This window comes from Lactuca serriola, chromosome 2 (genome assembly GCF_051521515.1).
Source record: "Lactuca serriola cultivar US96UC23 chromosome 2, Lser_US96UC23_V15, whole genome shotgun sequence".
NCBI classification, from domain to species: Eukaryota; Viridiplantae; Streptophyta; class Magnoliopsida; order Asterales; family Asteraceae; genus Lactuca; species Lactuca serriola.
In genome coordinates, this window is record NC_136409.1 from 188,088,556 (window position 1) to 188,096,307 (window position 7,752).

Sequence of the window (7,752 nt, forward strand, 5' to 3'; positions counted from 1 at the left end):
GGATGTGTGAGTCAAGTAAAGGACTAAGGGATCGAGTACACATTCTTGTGCACTGATTTAGTCCACCACAAAAGATTGATAAGACTATTCGTCATAGTTTACTAAAGCTCAGTAAATATGGTTACAAGATTAAGTGTAATTCTGAGACATTGGAAAAGGTTTCAATGTAAGGCAGAGCGAATAAGAAGAATCAAATTAGGCACAAGGATAAAAGTTTCTAAATCTGAAAAGATGGGAGAGTACTTTAGTATCAGCTTTTATGATCATCTTAATGATTTAGAGACCTAATCACAATTCATCCTCTAAGTGCATTCTGATAGCTAAGAAGAGGAACTATGAATTGGTGAAGTGGCTAAATCAAGAAGATGAGTCATATTTCGTTCCAATACAAGTCTTAGAGTCATACTCCAAGATTGTAACTTGAGTAACATGTCTAAAAAAAAAGGGTTTAAAACACTTGTCAAATGTAAGAGTAAAAGTTTTCTACTCTTGTACATTTGAAATTGGTAAGTTGTGATGTTTTGGATAAAACAAAGACCAACTTAGGCCAATTGTGTGAAGTGTTTGTCTTGATTAGAATCCACACTATCTCTTGGATATTTGACAAGGGAGTCTTATATGTCAAGTGGACAGTGGGAGTCTTAAAGGTCTTGAAAGTCTCAAGAACTAATCAAGAATAAAACCTGAAGTTCTTCACTAGCACACGACTTGAGGTTTATAACCTATCGTGTTGACATATTCTGTGCCCATTCCAGTTAAAGTTGGCTTTTCATATGAGTTCTGAGAGTTCTCAATTAGTTGCACAACAACTTGGAAGCAATGGCAGGCCCTTGAGCTGCCAGGTGGCAAGAAATTAAGATTGAGTTCAATCCATATGAGTGTGGATTTGTCATTATCCTTGTCTTGTGACTATGGTTTTGAAAAATTCACATGGATAAGAACACATACACCATTAAATCTAAGTGTCATAAGGTTTCTCTCCGATTCATGAAAATGATGGTGAGGAAACACTTTCACTAAGTAGATTATAGCTAGATAGCAATTGTGATATTTGCATTCTCAAAGTCGTTAGTGGAGCGTGTGTGGTTTACCGGCACACTAACCTGGACTTGTGAGAAGTGGCAAAAAGGTCTAACTATTATGATTACGGCATCCCTCTTCATAATTGTTTAGATACACAAGTGTGCTATCTAAGGGAAGGTGTATGTTTAAGTTTTATCAAAACAATCTAGTATCAGAAATATGAACTTTGGTAAGGAAGTCAGTTGATTTCTGAGTACATGTCAAAGCTAGTGGGAGCATAAGTGTTATGCTAATAATCATCATGTTAGTGGGAGCATGATAATTATGATAAGTATTGCAAGTTAGCAATGTTAATTATAGAAAACAAAAAGTTTCAATTGGGAAAGAGTTGTTTTGCTATAATTAAGGGAGAGGAAATTATACTTCATCTCAAATCTATAAGCTTAGATTGTGAGTTTTTAATCATTTAGTCAAGGATATATATGAATTTCATGTTGGAATGGCTCAACATAAGGAAATTCTGTATATGGGTCCATTATTTGCGTTCTAAAATTCGATTATGATTACGGCATCCCTTTTCATAATCTGAATTATGAGAACTTGGCAAATTGAAATGGACATATTATAGCAAAAGACTGGTTTAGTCTTTATGTGAGACATCATGAATCGATTCCCATATGCTTCGGATATATGATCGATTACTTGTGCTATATTCATCCTTTCTAAAATTTTCCAAATGCCTGGGGCATTAAGAAGGGAAAAGGTTTAGAACTGGATATGACTAAAAGGATTAAACAATTGTCGAGGACAATCTAACGTTTACCAAAGATTGGTTGCTCAAGGACAGTTGGAAGTGTAGTGATAATTCTGGAAGGACCATATTGACATAATCTGTAAGGAGGAAACTCTTGGTCAGAAGTGATAGTCAAAATGGATTATGAAAATGTTTCAAAGTTAGAATTTTCAATCTGTGTAAGATTAAGGAAACTTAATGCAAGAAGGATGTTTCCAAGGAGTTGATCTCCTTTGGAATACTCTGTAATGATTGTTCTCAAGTCTTTCTGATTTTGTGCATAATAATTACAAGAAGATCAATGCATATAAGTTTAGAATCTAACAGATTTCAGTAAATGGCATGAATTTGAAATTCTTGCATTTGCAGTAAGGATTTGGGAGTGTGAAAAGACAATCATTGAAGTTATGTTCAATGGATCTAGTTCACAAAGTAAAGATCATAGACAAACATGGTATGCATACTTGGTGTATGGCATGACTAGTGTTTAGAAAAACATAGTGTACATGCTTGGAGCATGGGACAACTATTGTTTTAAATTCAAGAATAAAGTTGATAGCTGAAACAGTATACAATGAATAATGTGTAATCATATGGTGATAAATAAAAGGTGTTTTATTTATGTTCAAAGGGTTGATACCATACTGGATTTAATTATTATTGTGTTTCATTTTGCATGTTTTGACTTCCCGAATAAACTAAGTTATTCTTCCGGAATGACTAAGTTATTCAAACCATCCACAGTCGGTCATATGTTGGAAGTAGATATGAATTAAGACTGTCATGGGTTGGCTTGTAGAGGTCTAAGGTGTTGGACAAAGGACTACAACACTCATGAGTGCTCATAAGTTCTGAGTATTGGATTCAACCCGCGCTCATTGGAATCACTTCATGGATTTTATCACGAGTGATCATGAGACGATAATATCTTATATTCTTCAAACCTAGAGATATGAGTTGTTACTATGAGTTGGTTGTACATTGATTGCACGAAAACGCATTTGGTAACTCGGTGCTATAAAACGTGACTTTGTGTATGATTCAACAAGTAGTAGAACAAGCCATATGAGTCGAGGTTTATCCATTCCTTTTACCTTCGGGATAAAAGCGATATCTGTGGGCCCCTCGATGATTTGATGATGACAAATGGAAGTGCTCGGCCGGGCCAGGACTGATTTGATTTGTTCAATTAGTCAGTCGTCATAAATCGAAAATCGGGAAACAACAAATGGACAGAGAATGATTATAATCCATGTCTCAGTCCATACGATATCTAGAATGGAGGAATATATGATCCCTTATCTAATGGACAAGTTCGTTGACAAGATCAGAGTTTGACAGCAGCTTTAAGAGCTACGATTGCCAGTTAGGTTTGAAGTCATACGCAATAATAGTTTTAGACTTATCCAAGTGGGAGACTGTTGGATTAATGTCTAAGTCCATAACTATATTTGGTATGTACTTGACCCGACCCGACATGGTCCATTTGGGTTGCACTTCACCGACACAATTTATATGGATAATCTTTTGAGAATAGTATGTTTATGATTAATATTAATATATTATAAGTTCTAATATATTAATATGGAATCATATTATTTAATTAGTATTGATCAAGAATTAATTTATAATTAATTAAGTGATCAAAAGGAACTAATTAAATATGGACTCTTATATATATGGAATGGGCCAAGTTCATTTAGGTTGGGCTAAGCTTTCATGGATAGTCCATGGAGTGTTTAACCCATGGATCCTAGGAAATGAAAGGTCATGGGTATTAGGGTTTAACCCTAATCCTCCATACTATATAAAGATGTCTTTGGTTGGTGAAATAGGCACTAGTGTGATACACTAAGAGGGCTAGCCGATTTCACTAAGAGAGAACCAAGTATTCATATTCTCTAAAGTCTTCCAAGGTGTCTTGGTGATTTGTGATTCCACTTGAGGCTTCCACACTATTGGGGTTAAGCTCTTAAAGCTTGAAGACATCAAGCTACATCAAAAGGTATGTCTTCTAACTAGTACTTTGTAGATTAAGAACATCATAATATGCTAGTTAGGATTAAAGCCTTGGAAAGTTCTTATTTGCATGTATAATAGAGAAAACATAGATCCAAGGTTTATAGGGTTGCATGTACACCATAGGAGTGTTAGAATGCTCAAAACCCAACACTAACCATCAGTGAGAGCTCTTCCGCGGAGAAGTTGGCGGAGATGTACGTGAGAGAGGTGGTATCGCGGCATGGAGTTCCGATCTCGATTGTCTCAAATCGAGATGTACGTTTCACGTCCAGATTCTGGAAGAATTTTCACGAGGAGTTGGGTATGAGGCTGCATTTCAGTACTGCATACCACCCACAGACGGACGGGCAGAGTGAGCGGATGATTCAGACGCTCGAGGATATGCTTCGGGCATGTGTATTGGATTTCGGAGGGAGTTGGGACACGTATTTGCCCTTGGCGGAGTTTTCTTATAACAACAACCATCATTCGAGCATTGGCATGCCGCCCTTTGAGCTATTGTATGAGAGGAGGTGTCGGACCCCTATTTGTTGGGGAGAGGTAGGGCGTCATGTGATGGGTAGTACCAAGATCGTGCTTCAGACGACAGAGCAGATCCAGCAGGTCTGACAGAGGTTGTTGACCGCTCAGAGTCGTCAGAAGAGTTATGCGGACAGACGCCGGTCCGAGCTCGAGTTATAGGTCGGCGACTTCGTGCTCCTGAAGGTCTCTCCTTGGAAAGGAGTGATCCGATTCAGGAAGAGGGGCAAGTTGGGTCCCCGATATATTGGTCCTTTTAGGGTGATCGCGAGGGTAGGCAGGGTAGCCTATCGTTTAGAGTTGCCAGCAGAGTTGGGTCAGATTCATGACACTTTCCACGTGTCGCAGCTGCGAAAGTGTATAGCCGATGAGAGTATTTACTTTGTGTGATTAGGCGGAGGCTAGATCACATTTCTTCCGAGACAGATACTTATCGAGACCGCGAGGTGAGTCTTCTCACTATACGTTACCTAGAGTGGTATATTTGTGTGGACCAGAGGGTCTTATGTGCTATGTGTTATGTGTATGTTGTATGATGTTATAGACCGGACCAAAGGGTCCAACGATACAGACCGGGCCGGGGGGCCCAACGAGCTATGACCGGACCAGAGGGTCCAACGAGCTACGGGACTGGAGGGTCCCGCTGAGACACATCGACCGGAGGGTCGTATTATAGCCTCGAGTGGCGTATGTGTTGTATGTGGTATTTTGGGGAACTCACTAAGCATTTATGCTTACAGTTGTTGTGTGATGTGTTTCAGGTACCAGTGATGAGCGCGGGAAGGCGCCGACATGATTCGTACACACTTGAGGAGTTTATGTTTTGGATTCTGGGGAGATGTTTTTGTGATAAATACATTTGATACAACATGTTTGATGTTATTTTGTGAGTAAATGAATGTTTTGAAAATGAAAAATTGTTTTGAAGAGTTACGTTGTTACAATCCCATAACCTAAAATCTATAACCCCAAATGTTATGGTAATACTATTTAGTTGTCCTCTATCCATTTGAACAAATTCGGTTAATCATATTTTTCTTAAATAAAAATTGATACCACTTATATAAAGTTTCTCACATTAATGAAATGTGGTGGTATCGAGAGAGATCATGCCTTTGTTTATAAGCTCTTGAGTGCCCATACCAATAAAGAAAAGAAAGGAAAAAAAAAAGAAAAAAAAAGATATAACATGATATGTCTCATATTTTTTCTAAAAAAATACGGTTTTATACTAAAATCATTTCTAAGTGCATTATAATCGCAACTTTTTTAAGATTTTTTTTTATACTTTTATCCTTTTGACTTCCCATCATAGATTTAAGGTTGCCATTAAATAAAATTCACAAGAAAACCTTAAACTTATATACATGCCGAGAATTGTATTTATATGCGAAAAAATGTTTAAATAAACATCGTATTCATGGTTTTAAATGCTATTTTTATATATGTTTTTTTTGGTTTATTAATATGGTTTAAAACATAAAAAAGACGTTTTTTTGGACGCATAAATATATTTCTAGAAGCATAAATATGTTTTTTAAAAGTATAATATGTATTTTTTTTATGTTTTAGAAGTATAAGTATACATACTAGATTACGAGTAACATGATCACATGAACTATAAGGCTAGACGAAGTAGGTGCAGGAAATGGGTGAGGGAAACTTCCCTCACTCCTGCACACCACTTCGTGGGTGAGGGAAAGAACCGCTGGAAAAGAGGTGGGGGGGGGGGGGGGGAGGGGGTGCCGCACTCTCTCTCCTCACACTATTGGCCAGTATTTTTTTTACTCTTTTTTAATATTTATAAAATTATATACCTACTATAAAAATATAAAAAATATATCAAAATTCATGGTTTTTAACTCCCTATAAAATGAGTATAATATATGTATGAAATATATTAAAAGAAAGTGAAGGAAGGGCTTCCCACCCATTCCTTGGCTTTTAGGTGAGGGAAAGGAAAGTGATGGAAAGAGGGGTATGACCCACCAAAAGTGAGGGAAGCTTCCCTCCCACACCCTCCGGTCTAATCAGGACATTGAATCAAAGGTTTTAATAGGTTTTTATAGGCTTTTTGAGTCTCTCTCATATATAATTTTGACAAAACTGCAAATTTGGTCCTTGTGGTTTGTCAAAAATTGTGGATGGGGTCCAAAAAGATTTCAACTTGCACCATTAGTCCAAAATGAAAATTTTCTTGTAGATTTGGTCCCTTACAAATGTGAAAAGACTATCATACCCTTTTAATTTCTTTTTTATATTTTATAATATTTATTTCTATATTTCTAGAATTAAGAAAAAAAAACCCCTCCATATCTCTACCCCCCCCCCCCCCCCCCTTCCCCTTCTTCTTGATAAACCAGATTTTCTAGAAACCCAAAAATTTGAATGCAGACAAAGCAAATCAAAAACCCAAAACATAAAGCTTTTGAGAAAACCCTTCTAACTGTTAACAACTTTAACCCATGGAAGATGAAGTGATCGGTTGTTAAGATTTTGGAGCCTATTGCGATTTTGTGAAAACCCAGCAAATCGAAAATCAGATGTAGCAAAATCGAACTGCTCTGTTGCCCCCTGATTCGAACCTATTACGATTTTGGAGTTAATCCTAATTGTTGCTCGATTTGGTGTGATACGCCCTATGATTTCTCTTTGTTCAATTCTCTTTGTGATGGCTAGATGTGCTTTCTAGTGAATCAGACAAATCCATTGTTTGATTTGGAGTTAATCCAGTCTGGGTTGTAAGTGGAGTGATAGGGTGGGTTAGGGTTCCGATTTTTATAAGGACATATTTCGTATGAGTGAAGTATGGGATTTCGAGAATCGAGTGCACCTCTTGATTTGTTCTTGACGCAGTTGTGAAATCAAGATTAAAATCAGGAAGAACTAAGAAAATCAAACCCACCATCACCATCACCATCGTTCATCAAAGGTAAAGAATTTGGTCGTCGGAGAGCCACACCACCACCATCATTATTCACCACCACCACTATTATTCAGACACCAAATATGTACGTTGGAGAGCCATAACACGACCATCATCGGCGATTTGGTTGTACTAGAGACAAATTAAAGCTTTTAAAGTAAGCTTTTGTTGGTTTTTTGATAGATTGATTTTTAATGTGTGTGGGTGTTTTTGATCAGGTTGTAGGTTGGAGGTGGAAGTCCTTGGTGGGGTTGTTTTTGTTTGGGTTTTCCAATGAAGAAATAGGGATGGAGGAATGGTGGGTTGCAATGAAGCTTACACTCAATCTTCAAGTGGGTTTCTGTTTTTTATAGGTTTTAAAGAAGAAGAAGAAGAAGAAGAGAGATAGATAGATAGATAGATAGATAGATAGAGAGAGAGAGAGAGATGATACGATGGAGTGGGGGTGGGGTGTGTATTTTTTGTATTT